This window comes from Pleurodeles waltl, chromosome 8 (genome assembly GCF_031143425.1).
Source record: "Pleurodeles waltl isolate 20211129_DDA chromosome 8, aPleWal1.hap1.20221129, whole genome shotgun sequence".
In the NCBI taxonomy this organism is placed as follows: Eukaryota; Metazoa; Chordata; class Amphibia; order Caudata; family Salamandridae; genus Pleurodeles; species Pleurodeles waltl.
In genome coordinates this window covers 692,907,213-692,931,788 of record NC_090447.1, presented here as the reverse complement: position 1 = coordinate 692,931,788, position 24,576 = coordinate 692,907,213, and positions in this window count along the sequence as shown.

The window sequence follows — 24,576 nt, the reverse complement described above, 5'->3', positions numbered from 1 at the left end:
AAACTTCGAACTTGTATCGACTATAGGGGATTGAACAAAGTCACCATCAAGAATAAATATCCTTTGCCTCTAATTCTGGTCTTGCTGGAACAAGTAAAGAAAGCAAAAATCTACACGAAGCTTGACCTTCGAGCTGCTTATCATTTGGTCAGAATGAGAGAGGGTGACGAATGGAAAACAGCGTTCAAGACAAGATATGGCCTGTTTGAATACACCATCATGCCTTTTGGTCTGTGTAATGCTCCAGCAGCATTTCAGTTTTTATTGAATGACGTTCTTAGAGAGTACCTCGACACATTTGCCATGGTTTACATCGATGACATTTTGATCTACTAAATGAACAATGAAAATGAACATGTCCAACATGTCAAGAAAATTCTTGCAGCCCTTCAAAAGCACCATTTATATTGCAAACTAACCAAGTGTGAATTTCATGTTACCACAGTTGAGTTTTTAGGGGTTATCCTTACCCCTCAAGGTATGGCGATGGCAGAAAAGAAAGTAAAAGCTGTATCTGATTGGCCCACCCCAAAGACTGTTCGTGATGTACAATGTTTCCTGGGGTTTGCAAATTTTTACCGGAGGTTCATAAATCATTTCTCCCAGACAGTGGCTCCAAACACTAAGCTATTAAGAAAGAAAAAAAAATGTTGATGGTCCCCAGACGCTGACCAAGCCTTTTCAACTTTGAAGGAAGCTTTCTCCACTGCCCCAGTCTTGACTCATCCTGATGCGGATCGACCTTTCATAGTGGAATCTGATGCTTCAGACTTGGCAATTGGAGCAGTCTTGTCGCAATGAAACAAAGACACTGGTCAACTTCATCCTGTAGCTTACATGTCTCGGAAGTTGAATGAAACCGAACAGAACTATGTCATTGCTGAAAAAGAGCTTCTGGCGATTCGTGACACCTTTAAAGAATGGAGACATCATTTGTTGGGTGCTAAATACACTGTCACAGTATATACTGATCATCGCAATCTTCAATTTATGAGTTCCGCCAGACTTTTGACTCCTCGGCAATTACGCTGGATGCTGTTTTTTGCCGAATTTGATTTTGTGGTAACATTCCGGCATGGTAAAGATAATCGCAAAGCTGACGCCTTGTCCCGGCCAGTGTCTACCACGTTGCCTGCAGTTCAAAACTCCAGAGCTATCATTGCTCCTGACAAGGTCCTATGTATCATAAAAACTGAAGCTTTCTTTGAAGACATCCGCAATTCTTTCGCTGTTGAGAAATGGCAGACATGGGCCCAAGCAGATCCCAAAAGGTCAATCAAGCAAGGACTACCCTTTCATGATGCTTGTTTGTTCGTGCCCACTACCAAGCTTCGCAAGATAGTTTTTCATTGGTTGCATGTTATACCTACGGCAGGTCACCCAGGTACTCCTAAAACTCTTGAATTAATCCAACTCTATATTTGGTGGCCAACCCTAACAAAAGATGTTAAAGCAATGGTAAACAACTGCGAAGTCTGTGCTCGCACTAAAACAAGTCATTCAAAACCGAAAGGGTTGTTGCACCGACTCCCAACCCCAAGTCGTCCGTGGGAGCACATTTCTTAGACTTTATTACCGGTCTGCCAGTGGTTCAGCAGGATTCAGTAATTCTAGTGGTAGTAGATAGTCTCATGAAATATGGACATTTCATTGCCTGTAAGAAATTGCCCACCTATAGTGAACTGGAAAGTATTTTACTGAATAGAGTGGTTCGTTATCATGGACTGCCAAAAGTGATCCTCTCCTATCGGGGGTCACAATTTGCCTCCAATTTCTGGAAGACATGGTGTAAAACACTCCAAGTGACATCTACACTATCAACTAGCCACCATCCTCAAACAGATGGTCAAACGGAGAGACTAAATCAGACTTTGAAGCAATACCTACGTGCTTACGCTGAAAAAGCACTTCATTCTTGGACATCAATGCTCTGGTTAGCTGAGTTAGCATACAATAACTCATTCCACACTTCTACTGGCGTTACACCCTTTTTTGGTTTGTTTGGCTATCATCCTGACACCTTGCCCATCACAATCCCTCAAGAAAATTCTCTTACTCCAGCTGTGTCAGAAACCATTCAACATTTGCATCAAACCCAGAAACTGATTCAACAGCATTTAGAAAAAGCCAAACAAAAATACAAAAGGCATTATGACAAGAAACATTGTGAGGGACCGCAGTATCAACCAGGTGACAAAGTGTGGCTTTCCACAAAACATATAGGTGGTCATTACAACCCTGGTGGACGGTGTTAAAGCTGCGGAAATACTGCAAACAGGGCGGCGGACAAAAATAGGGAATTATGACCCTGGCGGTAACCGCCAACAAAGACAGCCACTTTAACACACCGTCCGCCACGGCGGTACAGACAAGCAGCACGGCGGTCACCGCCAACAGACAGGCAGGAGACAATGTACCGCCCACACTATCACAACCCGCCAATCCGCCACCTTTTCCGGGGCGGATTCACCGTGGATAAAAACACGGCGGAAACAGCTTTTGCTATGGGAAAACGCTCACCTCAACATACCACGAGGAAGGAGGACACCATGGAGGCCGAATTACAAATCCTACCTGCCCTTGTCTTTCTGCTCCTCTATGACCAACAGCTACGTAGGCGCCGAAGACACCGGTGAGTACTGCATCTACGACACGGGGAGGGGGGAGGCAAAAGTTAGGGGGACACCCACCAAACACCCCCACCCCCACCTTCGCATATTACAACATACACACCAATGCATTCACAAAAATCACCGTAACAACCCACAATCCCCCCGGAAGAATGAAAAGACAATGCGAAATTCGGTCAAACATTGTAATGTGCCAATATACATGTCATACAAAAATATACATATATATATATCTCAAAATCACTCTTATTTACACATACAATCCGAGAAGTAGTGCAGATATGTACACAACAATGTCCGTGCACCAACAGTCCAAAAATGCATGGGCGAGGCCCACAAACTATACCTGACCAAAATCGGAGAGAACACTGCCGGGGCATCAGATAGAAACACTACAGGCACCTCAGGGGGAAGCGAAGGAGGGGCACCTCAGCCAGATGAATGCAAAGCCAGATCCACGACGGGGCTCCATGCCCATTGATGTATCCTGGGGAGTGCAAAGCCACAGTCTCTCAAGTCTCTACAGTGGGTGGGTTGCCCACTGTGCCATCCTGGGGAGTGCAAAGCCACAGTCTATCAAGTCTCTACAGTGGGTGGGTTGCCCACTGTGCCATCCTGGGGAGTGCAAAGCCACAGTCTCCCAAGTAGATGCAGTTCTCTACTGGTACTGGGGGGGGACTGGTGCCCAGACTGAATGAGTCTCCCCGTGAAAGTTCATGTCCTGTCACTGTCCCAGCTGCACATGGGAAAAGGATGCCTGATGTGGCGTCCTTTTCATTCCTACACGGTGCATGCCCTGTTCAGCAGTGCTTTGCCATGGCGGTCTTTGCCCTGTTCAGCGGTGCTTTGTCATGGCGGTCTATGGACTGTTCAGCTGTGCTTTGCCATGGCGGTCTTTGCCCTGTTCAGCGGTGCTTTGCCATGGCGGTTCTGGACTGTTCAGCGGTGCTTTACCATGGCGGTCTTTGCCCTGTTCAGCGGTGCTTTGCCATGGCGGGTCTGGACTGTTCAGCGGTGCTTTGCCATGGCGGTTCTGGACTGTTCAGCGGTGCTTTGCCATGGCGGTCTATGGACTGTTCAGCAGTGCTTTGCCATGGCGGTTCTGGACTGTTCAGCGGTGCTTTGCCATGGCGGTCTATGGACTGTTCAGCGGTGCTTTGCCATGGCGGTTCTGGACTGTTCAGCGGTGCTTTGCCATGGCGGTCTATGGACTGTTCAGCGGTGCTTTGCCATGGCGGTTCTGGACTGTTCAGAGGTGCTTTGCCATGGCGGTCTATGGACTGTTCAGCGGTGCTTTGCCATGGCGGTTCTGATACGGACATTGGTGTGTGGCATGACGATCTCAACACTGGGCATTGGTGTGTGGCATGACGTTCTCTCCAATGGACATTGGTGGGTGGCATGACATTCTCTACAATGAGCATTGGTGGGTGGCATGACGTTCCATCATTGCCCAGCGGGGCTGTGGCATCCGGGCCACTCCTGGGCTGTGACTCTGGCGGTGGTCTCTGGACCAGTGACGATACTTGGGCCCTCCTGGGCTGTGACTCCGGCGGTGGTCTCCTGACCAGTGACGATACTTGGGCCCTCCTGGGCTGTGACTCCGGCGGTGGTCTCCTGACCAGTGAAGATACTTGTGCCCTCTTGGGCTGTGACTCCGGCAGTGGTCTCTGGACCAGTGACGATACTTGTGCCCTCCTGGGCTGTGACTCTGGCGGTGGTCTCTGAACCAGTGACGGTACTTGTGCCCTCCTGGGCTGTGACTCTGGCGGTGGTCTCTGAACCAGTGACGGTACTTGTGCCCTCCTGGGCTGTGACTCTGGCGGTGGTCTCTGGACCAGTGACGATACTTGGGCCCTCCTGGGCTGTGACTCCGGCGGTGGCGGTGGTCTCCTGACCAGTGACAATACTTGTGCCCTCCTGGGCTGTGACTCTGGCGGTGGTCTCTGGACCAGTGACGATACTTGGGCCCTCCTGGGCTGTGACTCTGGCGGTGGTCTCCTGACCAGTGACAATACTTGGGCCCTCCTGGGCTGTGACTCCGGCGGTGGCAGTGGTCTCTGGACCATTGACGATACTTGTGCCCTCCTAGGCTGTGACTCTGGCGGTGGTCTCTGGACCAGTGATGATACTTGTGCCCTCCTGGGCTGTGACTCTGGCGGTGGTCTCTGGACCAGTGACGACGGTGCTGGCGGTTGTTTCTGGACCGCCGGAAATGATGGCGGACTTCTCCGCCGTGACACTCACAACAGGCTGGGCAGACTTCCTCTGGACCTTCCCCACCTTTGTTGGAGTTACAGCTGACTCACCAATCCCCTTCGAACCCATGTCACTTGTTGTCCCACCAGGAGTCTTAACACGGTCCCGTCGTCCACTCTCCAATTTTAGAGCCTTTACAGGGGCTGGGCTGCCAGTGCCCTGTCTCCGGGTCCTACTGCCTGCCCTGGTGGCCGGTGCACTCCACAAACCTTGAACAGACACCACTGGTATTGGAGGCTTTTTGGCTGAGGCGCTACGACGGGACTGATGAATTGGAGGGGGGGTGGGGGCAAAAAGGTCAATTTGACATAGGGACAGTTTCTGACAGACACTAGGATGGGTAGCTGGAGGGGGTCTGGGAGTGGAGGAAGAGGAGGTGGTTGTAGGAGGTTTCACTTTAGGTGTTTTGGGTGCAGGCACTGGAGGCTGTCGTGAGGTGGATGGATGTTGGGTGAGTGATTGCCGGCGTTTGTGTACTTTGGGAGGGGGCGTCACAGACACACTGGGAGAGGACACAGGGGACGTGTAAATGGGAGTGGAGGTGGTGAGTGCAGGTGAGCGGCTTGTGGTGCTGGGTGTCCTGGTGCGAGTCCTAGTGCCTGTAGATGTGGTGCATGCAGGTGTGTGGGTAGACGAGACTGGGAGGGAGGAGGGAGAAGAGGAGGAGGGGGACACAGTGGAGACAGTGGATGCTGCTGTGTCTGTATGTGGGTGAGGCTTGCGTGAGTGCCTGTGGTGTGTGTGGGGCCTATGTTTGCTTGAGCTACTTGTGTGTGTTGACTTGTGTGCATGCTGGTCTGTAGGTGTGCTTGGGATGGGCTGGGGTACAGGGGATTGGGTCTGGGTGGAGGAAGTTGGAGGGGGGAGGCTGGACACAGGGACAATGGCTGCCATCAGTGCTGAGGCCAGAGATTGCAGGGTTCGCTGAAGGACAGCCTGACCAGAAAGAATGCCCTCCAGGAATGCATTACCGTGTTGCAACTCTCGTTCTACACCCTGGATGGCATTCACAATGGTAGACTGCCCAACAGTGAGTGACCTGAGGAGGTCAATGGCCTCCTCACTGAGGGCAGCAGGGGTGACTGGGGCAGGGCCTTAGGTGCCTGGGGCGAAGGTGATGCCCACCCTCCTGGGTGAGCGGGCACAGGGCAAACGCTGAGGTGCTGCTGGGAGGGTGGTGCTGGTAGGGGAGGTGGCGGCTGTACCTGTAGAAGTGGGGTGCACAGATGGTGCCGCCACCACAGGGCAGCTCCCATCGGCGAACGAGTCCGTGTCGCTGGTTGGTGATCCGGTGGCCGACGTGAATCTCCCCTCGCCCTCCGTCCCACTGGTGCATTCAGAGTCTGTGGTGTGGCCTTCCATGGCCATGTGGGATGCAGCTCCCTCGTGCTCCGGTGCCACTGTACCTCCGCCTGATGATGCTGATGTACAAAAGGACAGGGAGACCAGGAAAAGGGGGGGAGACAGAAGAAAGAGAGTTTTAGTGCATGGCATTCTGCTACAGTTGGCGGACAAGACAGACGCAGCAGCCCCCTGCATTACGCCGTGCTCCTGCCCTCTGCACATGCAATTTCTGGGATATGGCCTACATGACAATGGTGGACATCTGCGCACATGGATGCCACAGGGGCAACTATACCTCAACTTGGCACTCTGGTGAGGTGGGGTAGAGTGCCACATGGCCTACATTACGGAGGGGCCTTGCCTACCGAATTCGCCCTAGCCTAGGGACACCCACAGCCCACCTCCCCCACCAAAACCCCTCCACTGCACGCAAAGTCCGCAGAATGAGGTTGTACTCACCCCCTTGTGTCTGCTGTGATGTCCTCAAGCGCCCATCCAACTCTGGGTAGGCCACTGCCAGGATCCGGAACATCAGGGGGGTCATGGTGCGACGGGCACCCCTCCCACATTGGGAGGCCATCCCCAGCTGAGCCTCCGCCGTCTTCTTGCTGCAGCGGCGAATATCCTCCCATCTCTTCCAGCAGTGGGTGCCCCGTCTCTGGTGGGCCCCCAGGGTCTGGACCTCCTTGGCGGTGGCACGCCAAATGTCCTTCTTCAGGTGGGTGCTGACCTACATGACATGCACAACGGAAGAGGTACAGTCATTACCAGCTGCACCGTCAATGTGAGTGGCCCCCTCCCTACTCTGGCCATGTGGCCCATTCATTCCCATGCATAACTGTTCTATGTACTCTGCCCCCTTCCCTCTTCCACCCAGCCCTCTCCACCCAGGCCTAGCCCATACAACGTGCTCCCTCTGTACTAACCTGTTGGTCTGGAGGACCGTAGAGTAGCGTGTACTGGGGGAGGACCCCATCCACAAGTTTCTCCAACTCCTGTGCAGTGAAGGCAAGGGCCCTTTCCCCAGACGCAGCAGCCATTGTCGCTTCCAGACCGAGGTCACAGCAGCACTAGCACAGTAGGTCCTCTCCTGTCGAAGGTCAGGTATCTAGTGATTGAACAGATAGAAAATAGCGGTGACGTCCGCGGCGGTGCGCATCATCACCGCCAGCGCACCTGTTCATTGGCTCCTGGGACCCATAGGGTCCAATGTTAACCAATGCAGCATTGCGCCGCGGTCTATGACCGCCTACCGCGACGGTGTGCAACGCCAGCGCAGTTACCCCACAATCCCATTGTCCCACTTTAGAGGTCAGGCAGCCGCCATTTCAGGGGCCCACATGGCTTCATTTACTACTGCGTCACACATAGCTAGGCCTACACTCAACACACATACAGGAAGGGTTTTGTGAGTGGTGTAGTCTTGTGTGTGACTGTGGGTACATACCTGGAGGAATAATGACTGGTTCTTCGCTGTTGTCCTTCGTAGGCACCGTCTGCTGGGACATATGAGAAGATGGCGGAATCCTCCGGTGTACCGACTGCTGGTGGACCTGTTGACAATGGAAGAGCGACATGTCATCGTAATCTACTGGTTTGACCGTGCCACAATCCAGGAACTATGTACCCAGTTGGAGCCAGACCTGATGTCACCAATCCGCCATCCGACTGGAATCCCCCCTGACGTGCAGGTGCTGTCAGTGCTCCATTTCCTTGCAAGTGGCTCTTTTCAGACAACTGTGGCCATGGCATCAGGGATGTCCCAGCCTATGTTTTCCAACATCTTGTCCAGAGTGTTGTCTGCCCTGCTGAAACACGTAAGGAGATACATCATTTTCTATGAGGTGGAGGATTTGCCTACAGTGAAAGGTGACTTCTATGCCCTTGGACATATCCCCAACGTCATAGGTGCCATTGATGGGACCCAGGTAGCTCTGGTCCCCCCGCAGGAGTGAACAGGTGTACAGGAACAGGAAGAGTTATCATTCTATGAATGTCCAGATGGTCTGTTTGGCAGACCAGTACATCTCGCAGGTAAATGCTATGTTCCCTGGCTCAGTGCATGACGCCTACATCCTGCGCAATAGCAGCATCCCTGATATGATGTGTCAACTCCAGAGGCACCGTGTATGGCTATTGGGGGACTCTGGTTACCCCAACCTTTCCTGGCTATTGACCCCAAGTGAGGACTCCCAGGACCAGGGCAGAGGAACGGTACAATGATGCCCATGGGCGGGCTAGGAGGGTTATCGAACGCACCTTCGGCCTCCTTAAGGCCAGGTTCAGGTGCCTCCATATGACAGGTGGATCCCTATTCTACTCACCGAAGAAGGTGTGCGACATCATCGTCGCCTGCTCCATGCTCCATAATTTGGCATTGCGACGCCAGGTGCCTTTTCTGCAGGAGGATGATCCAGATAGACGGTGTTGTAGCAGCTGTGGAGCCTGTGGAGCCTGTGGACAGTGATGAGGATGAAGCTGAGGAAGAAGAAAACAACAACAGGGATTCAGTCATACAGCAATATTTCCAGTGACACACAGGTGAGAACATTTTCTGCTTTAACATTACATTAACTTTCACACGTCTACCTCTATCCTGTACCTACATTTCACTCACTATTTGTTAATTGAGTTGTACCCTTCCATTTCAGTTTCACAAGTGTGGTAACCTACGTGTCAACTGCTTGCATCCTTCCAGGGCTTGTGATGTGTGACATAGGTATGTTAGCCTTACAATGGGTAACCCATTATGACACTGTGATTGATAATACAAAGTACCAAATCATAGACTGACTACAGATTTTTTGGTGTTTCAAGGGTGTTTATTTAAGTGCTCAAAAAATGAAGGGGGGTTGTAAAATGGTGATGGGTGATGGTGGAGGAATGTCCATGGCAGAGTCCAGTCTATTAGTCTCACAGGTGCATTGCCCATCTGGGCATAGGAAGTGGAGCTGGGGCAGTTCGAATATGGACAGGGTAACAAAGTGGGACAGTGGGAGGACAATCAGGGTGGTCTTATTTCCTGGCGGGGGTCTTGCCATCTTGCTCTGTCCTGTTCCTGGATCTCAGGGAGCGCTTGCGTGGTGGTTGTCCGTCTGCAGGGGGTGGGGTGCTGGTGTGGTGGTCCTGTGGCGGGGTGTCCTGTCCACTAGCGCCGGCGGAGGTGGTGGGCAGTTCATCGTCGTGGCTAGTGTCAGGGGCCCCTTGGAGTGCCACGGTGTCCCTCAAGGTCTTTTGAATGTCCGTCAGCACCCCTACGATGGTGCCCAGGGCGGAGCCGATGGTCCTGAGCTCCTCCCTGAACCCCAAATACTGCTCCTCCTGCAGGCGCAGGGTCTCCTGCAACTTGTCCAGGACCGTCACCATCGTCTCCTGGGAGTGGTGGTATGCTCCCATGATGAAGGAGAGGGCCTCGTGGAGAGTTGGTTCCCTTGGCCTGTCCTCCCTCTGTCGCACAGCAGCCCTCCCAGTTCCCCGGTGTTCCTGTGCCTCCGTCCCCTGGACCGTGTGCCCACTACCACTGCCCCCAGGTCCCTGTTGTTGTTGGGGTGGTGGGTTAGCCTGGGTGCCCTGTAGTGGTGGACACACCGCTGATTGACCTGTCCTGGGTAGGGAGGTTTGGGCCCACTGGGTGGGTGCTGTGCTGGTGTTACCAGAGGGTGGCAGCTCGGTGTTGGGCTGTGGCTGGGCAAGGGGAACCAACGGTCCTGAGGCCCACGATGGTCCGGGCTGGTCATCAAGATCCAGTGGGGCAGAGCTGCTGTCGTCACTGTGGGCCTCTTCTGGGGGTGGAGTGGTGTTGTCTGGACCCTCTGGTGTGGTTACGGTCCTTCGGGTTCCTGCAGGGGTATGAGAACATGATTATTGCATGTGTGTGTTTCATGGTGTGCAATAGGTGGGTGTTTGTGTACCCCAGTGCAAGCATTCCTGTGTGGGGGCTTGTGTGATGATGGTTGGGGGGGTGTTCTGGGTATGTGCAGTGAGCAAGCTTTAGTGAGGGGTGCCCATGCTTAGTTGTATTATGCAGGGCTTGGTGTTGGGATGGGTGGTTTGTGTTATGGGTACATTACTGAGGATTTGGGGTGATAGGGGAGGGTGTGAGGGTGGGGGGGTGTGATAGCATGCAGGTAGGGTGGGGGATGTGATAGTTAAGATTTGACTTACCAGTGTCCCATCCTCCACCGACTCCTCCGAGGCCCTCAGGATGCAAGATGGTCAAGACTTGCTCCTCCCATGTTGTTAGTTGTGGGGGAGGAGGTGGGGGTCTGCCGCCAGTCTGCTGCACCGCGATGTTGTGCCTGGATACCGTGGAACGCACCTTCCCCCATAGGTCGTTCCACCTCTTCCTGATGTCCTCCCTATTTCTTGGGTGCTGTCCCACGGTGTTCACCCTGTCCACTATTCTGCACCATAACTCCATCTTCCTGGCTATTGATGTGTGCCGTACCTGTGAGCCAAATAGCTGTGGCTCTACCCGTACGATTTCCTCCACCATGACCCTGAGCTCCTCCTCGGAGAAGCGGGGGTGTCTTTGGCGTGACATGGGGTGGTGTGTGTGGTGATGAGTGTGGTGAGTGTAGTGGTATGTGGTGTTTTGTGCGTGGATGTTGTGTGGGTGATGGTGTTGTGTGCCTCTGTGTGATGGGGTTGTCAATAGCTGTGCTCTCTCTGTGGCCTTTTCTCAGAATTTCTGGTTGTAGGGGTTTGTGGGTGATGTGGGTGTGTGTTTTATATTGTGTTGGGTGTGTGGGAGTGTTGTTTGTATGTGAATCAGGTGTGTGTATTTGGAATTGTCCAATGTGGCGGTGTTTTGGAGATGTGTGTGTATTTTGAGCGCAGCGGTGTGTACCGCGGTTGAAAGACCGCTGCGTGGATTCGTGGGTCGTAAAAGCATGGGCGTGTTTCTGTTGGCGTGGAGGTGGAGGATTTGTTTCTGCATGTTTATCGCTGACCTTTGGTGTGGCGGGGTTGTGTGGGTGTCTGAATTTCGTCGGATTACGTGATGTGTGTCATAATAGCTGTGGCGGTCTACCGCCGCCGCAGCTGTGTATTGGCGGTCTTCTGCACGGCGGTAAGCGCCTTATACCTCCAATGTTGTAATGACCCCCATAGACTTCAAGAAGAAGCACATGCTCAACCCCAAATTCATAGGTCCTTACACTGTCCTTCAGCAGATCAATCCTGTGACCTATTAACTGCAATTGCCAAGATCATTACGGATTCATCCAGTGTTCCACACTTCCCTCTTGAAAAAGGCAGTCCAAAAGGTCCGCCCTCATCCAGCTCCTGTTCTAGTACAGGGGAAAGAAGAATACAAAGTCAAGAAAGTGTTGGATTCTAAACTGAGAAGGCGTAACCTATGGTACTTAATCTCATGGAAAGGTTATGGCCCTGAAAGTAACTCATGGGTTTCCGCATCTGATATTCATGCTCCAGTACTTGTGAGAAGCTTTCATTGTCTCAATCCAGACAAACCAGGCCCTACAGCGCGTCTGGGAGAGGGGAGTACTGTCAACACCAGGGCAGTGCGCGCTCTACGGGCGACTAGAATGCAAAAACCCAGCACTCTCAAGACAACGTAATTTATGCATTGTGCTGATATGTTGTTGTTTAACCTTTTGCATTGCAGAGTTCAATCCTGAAGACTTATATTTAAGGTGCTTATAAATACTGTTCATTTGCAATGTATTGCTGCAGGCTTTCAGATTGTGTCAGGGTGTGGTCCCTTTCCAGGGCCTTCTAGAAGCTTTCCCTGCAGCATGCCTGGGTGTGGTTGTGGGCTGGGCCAAGACTCTATAAAAGGGAGCCAGCCCAGCTCCACGTGCTCACTATTCAGAGGTCCCGGTGCAGAGCAGCAACAACTTCCTGAGCTCCTGTTCTGGTGGCCTACTTTGATCTTCCAGGCCTCTGCCCTTCATACTACATTGGTGATTCTTAAGCAGGGCGGTAAGACGGAGGTTGAGCTGGGCCCCCGACCCCATTATCGAGTAGGCTCAAATTCTTGGGCCTTATTCTTACATGACAAACAATTACTCTTGCATGTGTGAATGTGTGCTTGGATGTTTCGTACATTTGCATGCTGTTACTCGAATTGGCAAGACGTGCAATTCTTTCCTCGTGTTTAATTCATGTTATTCATTGTGCGCTACCATTCCTTGGCAGTTACATGGTGGCATTTGAATCGGCAAGACGCGCGATTCTTTCCTCGTGTTTAATTCATGTTATTCATTGTGCGCTACCATTCCTTGGCAGTTACATGGTGGCATTTGAATCGGCAAGACGCGCAATTCTTTCCTCGTGTTTAATTCATGTTATTCATTGTGCGCTACCATTCCTTGCCAGTTACATTGTGGCATTCGAATCGGCAAGACGCCCGATTCTTTCCTCGTGTTTAATTCATGTTATTCATTGTGCGCTATCATTCCTTGGCAGTTACATGGTGGCATTCGAATCGGCAAGACGCGCGATTCATTTTCTAGTGATTTAACCCTTGATATTCATTGTGCGCTACCATTCCTTGGCAGTTACATGGTGGCATTCGAATCGGCAAGACGCGCGATTCTTTCCTCGTGTTTAATTCATGTTATTCATTGTGCGCTACCATTCCTTGACAGTTACATGGTGGCATTCGAATCGGCAAGACGCGCGATTCTCTCCTCGTGCTTAATTCATGTTATTCATTGTACGCTACCATTCCTTGGCAGTTACATGGTGGCATTCGAATCGGCAAGACGCACGATTCTTTCCTCGTGCTTAATTCATGCTATTTCTTGTACGCTACCATCCTAAGGCATTTACTTGGTAGTACTTGAGTTGACAAGTTGCATGATTTATTCCTTGAATCTACGTTGTGTTATTCATGGTGCACAATCCTTCTATGGTGTTTAATACCTATGTGAAAATCTGCAATGTGCGCAATTCATGTTCCAACATTTGGAGAGAAAAAAAAAGGTCAGAGTTCTAGATGGAATGTTGTGTGCTCCTGATATGTATTCTTAAAAAAGATTCATATGATGGTTTAGAACTTATTCAGATTGTTTCCTGATGCCCATGCAAAAGAATGTACTTGAATTTGAAAGTTTCATTTAACCTTTCTTGATTCCTTCACAGGTATTCAGTCATCTTGAAGCCTAGTCATTTTAAGTCTATTCTTAGGTTGTTCATGTTTTCAGAATGACGATGCTTAGAGGCATAGCCTCGTACTGATTTCATGAGAGGTAATTTTGATGTTGTGTGTTTTAACCTTTTTGCTTCCTACAGGTCTCCTTCCTAGCTGTTCCCTTCCTAATCCCATTTTCCCCACTTGGACTCTCTTAGACTCTGTGACAAATCTAATCAGAGTATTGGAGCTGTCTTGTGGTGGAAGTGTTTCGAACGTGCACACACCCCGAGGATCTGGTGACTCTGTCAATACTACCCAAAGTCCAGAAACCAGGAATTTTCCCTCCAGGTAGACCTACCATCTCAGGTATCGGCTCACCTACTGAACACATTTCGGAATGCATTGACCCTTTCTTACAACCTTTGGTATGCAACTTACCCTCCTTTATTCAGGACATAAGAGATCTGCTGTGTCAGCTAGAAGACATTGACTGTACGGACGATTGTTGTTTCGTCAGTTTAGACGTAAATTATCTATACATGTCTATCCCAATGGAACGGGGCTTAAAATCTCAGTCAAGGGCACTCTTGGGCAGGGATGCAACACTCTATGAACACACCAACATGCTACTTGATCTTACATGACTAGTGCTTGAGAATAATGTGTTTCTACATGAGGACCTCTGGTACAAACAATCCCAGGGAGCGGCAATGGGAGCTAAATTCTCACCTTCATACGCTAATCTGTACATTGGCCAGTTTGAGAAACAACATCTTTGGACTAACTGCCCTTCCACGAACACAACATATTATCTTCTGGGGAAGGTACGTTGATGACATACTCCCCATTTGGACTGGAAATAGACAAGACTTAGACATACTCATAGACCATTTGAACACTAATAACTTTAACCTGGCCTTTACACACAAGGTGAATGGTGACCATATAGAGTTCCTTGACCTTCTCATGTACGATACCAACAACAAGATCTCTTCTAGGAGTTATAGAAAACCCACTGCGTGCAACTCTATCCTACATGCACTGAGTGTGCACCCTAGTGCTCAGAAAAAGGCCATCCCATATGGCGAGATGATAAGAACCAGACGTAATTGTAGCGACAATGAGGTCTTCTCACAAGAAATGGGACTATTGGCTCAACGTTTCAGCAACAGAGGATACTGAGAAGAGACAGTTTTCAAGGCCAGTAAACGCATACTTTCCAGACAACGTAACACCATACTTATTAGGGGACACAACAAAAACAAATCGAGAAAAAACAAGAGATATTTCCTTTATCACTAGATTTAGTCCAGCTAGTAATGTTTTGTTTCGGATAATCAAAAAACACTGGCATTTGTTACTTCTGGATACAAGGCTTGGGACGGTTATAGATAGGACACCATCCATTACTGTAGGAGGCTGGACTGGCTTGTAGTGAGTACCAAGGGGTACTTACACCTTGCACCAGGCCCAGTTATCCCTTATTAGTGTATAGGGTGTCTAGCAGCTTAGGCTGATAGATAATGGTAGCTTAGCAGAGCAGCTTAGGCTGAACTAGGAGACGAGTGAAGCTCCTACAGTACCACTAGTGTCATATGCACAATATCATAAGAAAACACAATACACAGATATACTAAAAATAAAGGTACATTATTTTTATGACAATATGCCAAAAGTATCTCAGTGAGTACCCTCAGTATGAGGATAGCAAATATACACAAGATATATGTACACAAAAATATGCAGTATAGTATTAGAAAACAGTGCAAACAATGTATAGTTACAATAGGATGCAATGGGGACACATAGGGATAGGGGCAACACAAACCATATACTCCAAAAGTGGAATGCGAACCACGAATGGACCCCAAACCTATGTGACCTTGTAGAGGGTCGCTGGGACTGTAAGAAAACAGTTAGGGTTAGAAAAATAGCCCACCCCAAGACCCTGAAAAGTGAGTGCAAAGTGCACTAAAGTTCCCCAAAGAGCACAGAAGTCGTGATAGGAGAATTCTGCAGGAAAGACACAAACCAGCAATGCAACAACAATGGATTTCCAGTCGAGGGTACCTGTGGAACAAGGGGACCAAGTCCAAAAGTCACAAGCAAGTCGGAGATGGGCAGATGCCCAGGAAATGCCAGCTGTGGGTGCAAAGAAGCTGCTACTGGACAGTAGAAGCTGAGGATTCTGCAGGAACAACAAGGGCTAGAAACTTCCCCTTTGGAGGATGGATTCCTCACGCCGTGGAGAGTTGTGCAAAAGTGATTTCCTGAAGAAAGACTGCAAACAAGCCTTGCTAGCTGCAAGTCGTGCGGTTAGGGTTTTTGGATGCTGCTGTGGCTCAGGAAGGACCAGGATGTCGCCAATTGCGTCAGGGGACAGAGAGGGCGCCCAGCAAGACAAGGAGCCCTCTCAGAGGCAGGCAGCACCCGCAGAAGTACCAGAACAGGCACTACAAAGTGGAGTGAAATGGTGCTCACCCGAAGTCGCACAAAGGAGTCCCACGCTGCCGGAGGACAACTTAGGAGGTCGTGCAATGCAGGTTAGAGTGCCGTGGACCCAGGCTTGGCTGTGCACAAAGGATTTCCGCCGGAAGTGCACAGAGGCCGGAGTAGCTGCAAAAGACGCGGTTCCCAGCAATGCAGTCTGGTGTGGGGAGGCAAGGACTTACCTCCACCAAACTTGGACTGAAGAGTCACTGGACTGTGGGAGTCACTTGGACAGAGTTGCTGGATTCAAGGGACCTCGCTCGTTGTGCTGAGAGGAGACCCAGGGGACTGGTGATGCAGTTCTTTGGTGCCTGCGGTTGCAGGGGGACGATTCCGTCGACCCACGGGAGATTTCTTCAGAGCTTCTAGTGCAGAGAGGAGGCAGACTATCCCCACAGCATGCACCACCAGGAAAGCAGTCGAGAAGGCGGCAGGATCAGCGTTACAGAGTTGCTGTAGTCGTCTTCGCTACTTTGTTGCAGTTTTGCAGGCTTCCAGCGCTGTCAGCAGTCGATTCCTTGGCAGAAGGTGAAGAGAGAGATGCAGAGGAACTCGGATGAGCTCTTGCATTCGTTATCTAAGGAATTCCCCAAAGCAGAGACACTAAATAGCCAGAAAAGAGGGTTTGGCTACTTAGGAGAGAAGATAGGCTAGCAACACCTGAAGGAGCCTATCAGAAGGAGTCTCTGACGTCACCTGCTGGCACTGGCCACTCAGAGCAGTCCAGTGTGCCAGCAGCACCTCTGTTTCCAAGATGGCAGAGGTCTGGAGCACACTGGAGGAGCTCTGGGCACCTCCCAGGGGAGGTGCAGGTCAGGGGAGTGGTCACTCCCCTTTCCTTTGTCCAGTTTCGCGCCAGAGCAGGGCTGAGGGGTCCCTGAACCGGTGTAGACTGGCTTATGCAGAAATGGGCACCATCTGTGCCCATGAAAGCATTTCCAGATGCTGGGGGAGGCTACTCCTCCCCAGCCCTAACACCATTTTCCAAAGGGAGAGGGTGTAACACCCTCTCTCTGAGGAAGTCCTTTGTTCTGCCTTCCTGGGCCAGGCCTGGCTGGACCCCAGGAGGGCAGAAACCTGTCTGAGGGGTTGGCAGCAGCAGCAGCTGCAGTGAAACCCCGGGAAAGGCAGTTTGGCAGTGCCAGGGTCTGTGCTAGAGACCCGTGGGATCATGGGATTGCACCAACAATGCCAGGATGGCATAGAGGGGGCAATTCCATGATCTTAGATATGTTACATGGCCATATTCGGAGTTACCATTGTGAAGCTATACATAGGTAGTGACCTATATTTAGTGCACGTGTGTAATGGTGTCCCCGCACTCACAAAGTCCGGGGAATTGGCCCTGAACAATGTGGGGGCACCTTGGCTAGTGCCAGGGTGTCCACACACTAAGTAACTTAGCACCCAGCCTTTACTAGGTAAAGGTTAGACATATAGGTGACTTATAAGTTACTTAAGTGCAGTGTAAAATGGCTGTGAAATAACGTGGACGTTATTTCACTCAGGCTGCAGTGGCAGGCCTGTGTAAGAATTGTCAGAGCTCCCTATGGGTGGCAAAAGAAATGCTGCAGCCCATAGGGATCTCCTGGAACCCCAATACCCTGGGCACCTCAGTACCATATACTAGGGAATTATCAGGGTGTTCCAGTATGCCAATGTAAATTGGTAAAATTGGTCACTAGCCTGTTAGTGACAATTTGAAAGAAATGAGAGAGCATAACCACTGAGGTTCTGATTAGCAGAGCCTCAGTGAGACAGTTAATCATAACACAGGTAACACTTTCAGGCACACTTATGAGCACTGGGGCCCTGGCTGGCAGGGTCCCAGTGACACATACAACTAAAACAACATATATACAGTGAAAAATGGGGGTAACATGCCAGGCAAGATGGTACTTTCCTACAATTACCTACAGCAGGGGCCGCACATTGAGAAACATTTTGGGGGTCATTCTGACTCCCGCCGGGCGCGGTCACCGCGCGCCCGGCGGGAGCCGCCAAAATACCGTACTGCGGTCGGAAGACCGCAGCGGGTATTTTGAGTTTTCCCCTGGGCTGGCGGGCGGCCTTCAAAAGGCCGCCCGCCAGCCCAGGGGAAAACGACCTTCCCACCATGAAGCCGGCTCGTAATCGAGCCGGCTGAGTGGGAAGGTGCGACGGGTGCTACTGCACCCGTCGCGTATTTCACTGTCTGCTATGCAGACAGTGAAATACAAGCGGGGCCCTCTTACGGGGGCCCCTGCAGTGCCCATGCCATTGGCATGGGCACTGCAGGGGCCCCCAGGGGCCCCGCGACACCCCCTACCGCCATCCTGTTCCTGGCGGGCGAACCGCCAGGAACAGGATGGCGGTAGGGGGTGTCAGAATCCCCAAGGCGGCGCAGCATGCTGCGCCGCCTTGGAGGATTCTGACGGGCAGCGGAAAACCGGCGGGAGACCGCCGGTTTTCCTGCACTGACTGCGGCCAAAGCGCCGCGGTCAGAATGCCCTGCGGGGCACCGCCGGTCTGTCGGCGGTGCTCCCGCCGACCCTGACCCCCTTTATGTCCTAGCTACATAGCACCTCTTCCACAAACTCACCCACAAATGTGGTTATCTAATAAATCTGCTGGTTTCTACAAATGTGGTTGCTGCATCTCGTGTCAGTTTGCACTTCATGGAACCCTGACCTTCTCATACAACACGGGAACAACCTACCATGTTAGCCAGTTCATCAATTGCATTTCTAAATACACGGTCCATTGATCATATCATGTCTGTGGACTGATATATGTGGGTAACACTATATGCCCTCTAAAGGAACGTATCCAAGAACATATTAGAGCAATCAGGAACTACAACCCTAGCTATCCCATTGCTGTACACTTCAATTTCCAACATGACGAATCAAACATTCCTAGTATCAAATTTCATGGCATAACTCATGTCACTCTATCTCCCGGACTGGGGGATAGGACTAAGGAACTGCGCAAATGTGAAGCAAAATGGATACTCAAAGTACAGGCTGTGGAAAAAGGTTTAAACATTAACAGGGAACTTCACGTGGTCCTGACTTAGAAACACTCTGTATTGTTTTGCATTATAGGGGTGTCACCCTGCTGTGATTCGTATCTGGATACACATTATGAATAACTACATTCTCCATTACTCTCCTTGCTTCACTGTATGTAACAATGTAATCTAACAGTATATTGTAACCACTCACGTGACACAACTGGGTAGAGTTGGGTGTTACCTCTCTTCTCAATATATGATGCTAACTGATTTTGTAATCTAACCATGCTACTCCGTTCTTGTACGATGCATTGTCTTTATCCCTTGACATTGTAACCTAATGGGTTCAGAGTGTATGTTTACTGAACACATCTATATGACTGTCTATATATGCATGTTTTCCATTTCCATGAACTCCGTAGCCCTTCCACTGTTTGGACCACGGGTTGGGTACACCTTTTGATCACTAAAAAGCTTCTATAATACTCTTCGTGATCCCAAGCAAGGAGTACTTTCCTTGGCACTAACATTTATATCTTTTTTAGCTAGCCGCTTAGCCTTTTACCTGTGAGTTTCCCCCTTTCTACATTATTTTTTTTCTCTTATGCTTCTGTAACCTCGCCTTATTCTGACAACTGGCTCAGTTTCTCTACATTACCCCTTTTTCCCTCTCTTTGCTGCCTTGGCCGGTGTCAGACTCTGATCTTAAGCCTTAGCCCTTTCATTCCACTACAAACATTGTGCACGTTCTTCCTCTGAGGCAACGGTAACCGCGCATTGTCCAACCACTGGCGTATCTCTTCCTGAATACTCTTTCTTTTCATACCTTGGCCTCTTTCAAACTACAATTATGGACATGTGCTCATGTATTCCCTTTTTACTATTTTTACTCTTTTGACCGACTCTAACTTATCCGTTTTCTGGCTATTCGTTCCCAATATGGCTGCCGCTCCAATCCATTCCTTCTCGGGCTCCCCGCATGAAGCTCATCCTAGTCCTTTCATGACGTCCAAGGCGCCAATTACTATCTAAACTTTATGCACACCTTACGCCTCAAGTTTTGACCCAGACCGACTACGGCAAGCACCCTAGCACTATTTTTAGGTAAGTGGTGCCCACTCCTTACGATCCTTTGGTTCTTTGACGGTGTCATTCCACTTACTTAATACAGAGGATTTGTTACTTTTTTAAAGCGCAACTGATACAGCTTTACATCATTACTCCACGTTCCTCTACATGGCGGTACCGGGGCACTCCATATAGTGGATCCCTTTTCCCGACATAACCTTTCTGCTCATTATACCGCTTGTGTCACTTTCCTAACATGATTGAATTGCTACTCTTTTAAGCGCTTATTTTGTCATTATACCGTTTATGTCACCTTCTTAACACGGACGATTGGCTACTCTTTTAAGTGCTACTGTTACAACTTTATATTGGTACTCCGCGTTCCTTTATGGGACACCACTGGGGCACTCTAACTTCCTTTAGGGAGACTCCCTTTTTTCCCATCATACCTTTACTGCTGAATAAACCGCACATAAACATTATTACCGTACGCTATGCATAACGTTTTCCAAACACGTTGTATGGTGGCACAGGTCTTTCAATCGCGGGATTCCATTGGCGGTACACACCGCCGCGCTCAAAATACACACACATCTCCAAAACACCGCCACATTGGACAATTCCAAATACACACACCTGATACACATACACACACCACTCCCACATACCCAATACAATATAAAACACACACCCACATCACCCACAAACCCCTACGACCAAAAATTATTCACGAAGGCGACAGAGAGAGAGCACAGATTAGACAACCCCACTACACAGAGGCACACAACACCATCACCCACACAACATCCACGCACATAACATCACACACCACTACACTCACCACAACCATCACCACATACACCACCCCACACATCACACACACCACCCCATGGCACGCCAAAGACACCCCACTTCTCCGAGGAGGAGCTCAGGGTCATGGTGGAGGAAATCGTACGGGTAGAGCCACAGCTATTTGGCTCTCAGGTACAGCACACATCAATAGCCAAGAAGATGGAGTTATGGCGCAGAATAGTGGACAGGGTGAACGCCGTGGGACAGCACCCAAGAAATAGGGAGGACATCAGGAAGAGGTGGAACGACCTACGGGGGAAGGTGCGTTCAACGGTCTCCAGGCACAACATCGCGGTACAGCAGACTGGCGGCGGACCCCCACCTCCTCCCCCACAACTAACAACATGGGAGGAGCAAGTCTTGCATCCTGAGGGCCTCGCAGGAGTCCGTGGAGGATGGGACACTGGTAAGTCAAATTTTAGCTATCATATCCCCCACCCTACCTGCATGCTATCACACACCCCTCCCTCACACCCTCCCCTATCACTACAACTCCTCACTAATGTACTAATAACACAAACCACACATCCCAACACCAAGCCCTGCATGACACAACTAAGCATGGACACCCCTCACTAAAGCATGCCCACTGCACATACCCAGTACACCCCCCCAACCATCATCACACAACCCCACACACAGGAATGCTTGCAGTGGGGTACACAAACACCCACCCATTGCACACCATGAAACACACACATGCAATAATCATGCTCTTATGCCCCTGCAGGAACCCGAAGGACCGTCACCACACCAGAGGGTCCAGACAACACCACTCCACCCCCAGAAGAGGCACACAGTGACGAGAGCAGCTCTGCCCTACTGGATCCTGATGACCAGCCCGGACCATCGTGGGCCTCGGGACAGTCGGTTCCCCTTGCACAGGCACAGCCCAACACCGTCCTTCCACCCTCTGGTAACACCAGCACAGCACCCACCCAGCGGGCCCAAACCTCCCTACCCAGGACAGGTAAATCAGCGGTGTGTCCACCACTACAGGGCACCCAGGGTAAACCACCACCCCAACAACAACAGGGACCTAGGGGCAGTGGTAGTGGGCATACGGTCCAGGGGACGGAGGCACAGGAACACAGGGGAACTGGGAGGGCTGCTGTGCGACAGGGGGCAGACAGGCCAAGGGAACCCACTCTCCACGAGGCCCTCTCCTCCATCATGGGAGCATACCACCACTCCCAGGAGACGATGGCGACGATCCTGGACAAGTTGCAGGAGACCCTGCGCCTGCAGGACGAACTGTATTTGGGCTTCAGGGAGGAGCTCAGGACCATCAGCTCCACCCTGGGCACCATCGTAGGGGTGCTGAAGGACATACAGCAGACCTTGAGGGACACCGTGGCACTCCAAGGGACCCCTGACACTAGCCAGCACGATGAACTGCCCACCACCTCCGCCGGCGCTAGTGGACAGGATGCCCCGCCACAGGACCAACACACCAGCACCCCACCCCCTGCAGACGGACAACCACCACGCAAGCGGTCCCTGAGATCCAGGAACAGGACAGAGCAAGATGGCAAGACCACCGCCAGGAAATGAGACCACCCTGATTGTCCTCCCACTGTCCCACTTTGTTACCCTGTCCATACTTAAACTGCCCCAGCTCCACTTCCTATGCCCAGATGGGCAGTGCACCTGTGAGACTAATAGACTGGACTATGCCATGGACATTCCTCCGCCATCACCCATCCTCTTTTTACAAACCCCTCACATTTCTGAGCACTTCAATAAACACCCTTGAAACACAAAACAATCTTGAGTCAGTCTGTGATTTAGTAAAAAATGTATTATCAATGACAGTGTCATAATGGGTGTACCATTGTAAAGCTAACATACCTATTTCACACATCACAAGCCCTTGAAGGATGCAAGCAGTTGACACGTAGGTAACCACACCTGTGAAACCGTAATGGGAGGGTACAACTCAGTTACCAAATAGTGACTTAAATCGAAAAACAGGATAGAGGTAGACGTGTGAAAGTTAATGTAATGCTAAAAAAGAAAATGTTCTCACCTGTGTCTCACTGGAAATATTGCTGTATGACTGACTCCCTGTTGTTGTTGTCTTCTTCATCAGCTTCAGCCTCATCACTGTCCACAGGCTCCACAGGCTCCACAGCTGCTACAACACCGTCATCTGGATCATCCTCCTGCAGAAAAGGCACCTGGCGTCGCAAAGCCAAATTATGGAGCATGGAGCAGGCGATGATGATGTCGCACACCTTCTTCGGTGAGTAGAATAGGGATCCACCGGTCATATGGAGGCACCTGAACCTGGCCTTCAGGAGGCCGAAGGTGCGTTCGATCACCCTCCTAGTCCGCCCATGGGCCTCATTGTACCGTTCTTCTGCCCTGGTCCTGGGATTTTTCACTGGGGTCAATAGCCAGGACAGGTTTGGGTAACCAGAGTCCCCCAATAGCCATACACGGTGCCTCTGGAGTTGACCCATCATATCAGGGATGCTGCTATTCCGCAGGATGTAGGCGTCATGCACTGAGCCAGGGAACATAGCATTAACCTGGGAGATGTACTGGTCTGCCAAACAGACCATCTGGACATTCATCGAATGATAACTCTTCCTGTACACCTGTTCACTCCTGTGGGGGGGGGACCAGAGATACATGGGTCCCATCAATGGCACCTATGACGTTGGGGATATGTCCAAGGGCATAGAAGTCACCTTTCACTGTAGGCAAATCCTCCACCTCATAGAAAATGATGTATCGCCTTACGTGTTTCAGTAGGGCAGACAACACTCTGGACAAGATGTTGGAAAACATAGGCTGGGACATCCCTGATGCCATGGCCACAGTTGTCTGAAAAGAGCCACTTGCAAGGAAATGGAGCACTGACAGCACCTGCACGTCAGGGGGGATTCCAGTCGGATGGCAGATTGGTGACATCAGGTCTGGCTCCAACTGGGTACATAGTTCCTGGATTGTGGCACGGTCAAACCGGTAGGTTACGATGACATGTCGCTCTTCCATTGTCAACAGGTCCACCAGCAGACGGTACACCGGAGGATTCCGCCATCTTCTCATATGTCCCAGCAGACGGTGCCTACGAAGGACAACAGCGAAGAACCAGTCATTATTCCTCCAGGTATGTACCCACAGTCACACACAAGACTACACCACTCACAAAACCCTTCCTGTATGTGTGTTGAGTGTAGGCCTAGCTATGTGTGACGCAGTAGTAAATGAAGCCATGTGGGCCCCTGAAATGGCGGCTGCCTGACCTCTAAAGTGGGACAATGGGATTGTGGGGTAACTGCGCTGGCGTTGCACACCGTCGCGGTAGGCGGTCATAGACCGCGGCGCAATGCTGCATTGGTTAACATTGGACCGTATGGGTCCCAGGAGCCAATGAACAGGTGCGCTGGCGGTGATGATGCGCACCGCCGCGGACGTCACCGCCATTTTCTATCTGTTCAATCACTAGATACCTGACCTTCGACAGGAGAGGACCTACACTGCAAGTGCTGCTGTGACCTCGGTCTGGAAGCGACGATGGCTGCTGCGTCTAGGGAAAGGGCCCCTGCCTTCACTGCTCTGGAGTTGGAGAAACTAGTAGACGGGGTCCTCCCCCAGTACACGCTACTCTATGGTCCTCCAGACCAACAGGTTAGTACACACGGAGCACGTTGTATGGGCTATGCCTGGGTGGAGAGGGCTGGTTGGAAGAGGGAAGGGGGCAGAGTTCATAGAACATGAATGCATGTGAATGAATGGGCCACATGGCCAGAGTAGGGAGGGGGCCACTCACAGCGACGGTGCAGTTGGTAATGACTGTTCCTCTTTCCTTGTGCATGTCATGTAGG